This window comes from Lynx canadensis, chromosome D1 (genome assembly GCF_007474595.2).
Source record: "Lynx canadensis isolate LIC74 chromosome D1, mLynCan4.pri.v2, whole genome shotgun sequence".
In the NCBI taxonomy this organism is placed as follows: Eukaryota; Metazoa; Chordata; class Mammalia; order Carnivora; family Felidae; genus Lynx; species Lynx canadensis.
Window position 1 is genome coordinate 90663652 of NC_044312.2, and position 1755 is coordinate 90665406.

Consider the following 1755-nt stretch of genomic DNA (forward strand, 5'->3'; position numbering starts at 1 on the left):
CCTCTGTTCCCCTCTCTCCCTACCCCTCTGCTGCTGGTGCTCACTCTCACTTTCACAAATAAACATTAAAAAAAAACCAATCTGAGGAATATACCTTATTACTCTTGCCATATAGTTACCCATTTTATTTATTTATTTTGTTGTTGTTTAGTTTTTATTTCATAATCATAAACTTGACTCTGCAATTCAGCTAGACTTGGAGAAGAGTAAAGAAAATACTCTTTTTTTTTTTTTTTTGAGAGCACAAAGATTATAGGATATTTTGAGCAGGTAGGGGTAAAAGGTTGCTCTCCTAAGCTACAGAAGGAATGGTCTGGTAGTTAAGATAAAACACAAGTGAAATTTATTAGATTTGTCCACAGTCAGCAATGGTGCTTTTCTTCCTGGTTTTGCCATTCCTGGACCCAAAGCGTTCCATGGCTTCCACGATATTCCTGCCCTCTTTCACCTTGCCAAAGACCACATGCTTGCCATCCAAGCAACCACTGTGCTGAGTGTGCAGATGAAAAAGTGGGAACCATTTGTGTTGGGTTTAGCATGTGCCATGGATGAGAGGCCAGGACCCGTGTTCTTCCAGATGAAATTCTCATCATCAGATTTCTCCCCATGGTTGGGCTTGCTGCCAGTGCCATTATGGCATGTGAAGTCACCACTCTGGTGTGTAAATCCCGGAAAAATCCTGTGAAAGCAGGCAACTTTAAAACCAAATCCTTTCTCTCCGGTGTTCAGAGCACGAAAGTGTTCTGCTGTCTTTGGAACTTTGTCTACAAACAGAAGGAGAGCCAGCCCAAGGTCTTGCCATCTATGGTGATGTCAAAGAACATGGTGGGGTTGACCGTGGCTGGGTGGTGTGGGTGGCTCTGGGGTGGCAACAACTGTAAAGCCTATAGTTATCTATTTTAATCCTCATAAAAACCTATAGGACCAGGCCCTAATATCCCCATTCTGTAGATGATGCAGTAGAGATGCAGAGGTTAAGAATTTGCCCAAGGTCACTTCACTAGGTGGTGTATACAGGAACTGTATGGCATAAATGCCACTCAGTGCCAACTGTTTGGAGCCTCAAGTTTCTATTTTTGCACCATAAAGAGCTTCGTTACATTTTTAAATTAAAGGACCCGTTGAGTGGATTTTTATTAAGTAACCCTTTGACTTGATCCCCAGTTTGTAGATTAAAACAATTGAAGATGAGAGCAGCCACGTGGAAGTAGAGAGGTAGAGTTGGGATTTGCATCTAGGTTTGATTGTCTGCGCAACCCTTCATGGTGCACCCAGGCAGGGAATCTTGGGTATGAAGTATATCTGTTCAAGGGCTTTTAAAGATACATTAATTACTGAATTCTCCCATTTTGCATGGGAAACCTCTGGGACAGTCTAAATGCTGGTCTTTGGTCCAGACACTCTCCCTCCTCCCCTCCAGGGTAACTCTTGGCTCTAGAGTACAAGATGAGACTGGTGATAAGAAGGTGTATAGATTTCACATATTGTAACCCACGGCAGTATCTGCTAGATATTATTAGGCTTTTGAGTCCTGTCTGGGTTTGAATCCAACTTTCTTTTTCAACCTCATCTGTTAAGTGTTTGTCTCATAGTAGCGCTGGGAAGATCATATAAAGTAATGTGCGTGAAGTGCTTAGCATGATCTCTGACGTGAAGAAAGGGCTCAATGTACCACAGCTGTAGTAAGAACTACCTTTGACTTGACTTGGGCTGAGAGGTGTGATTTTTCTGAATTGGAGACACTGCTCAGCAGGA

At 42.6% G+C, this 1755-nt stretch overlaps 1 pseudogene; it reads right to left on the bottom strand.

The window, feature by feature from the left end:
- Positions 1–346: 346 nt before the first annotated feature.
- LOC115525828 lies at positions 347–824 on the bottom strand (annotated as a pseudogene).
- Positions 825–1755: the final 931 nt, after the last annotated feature.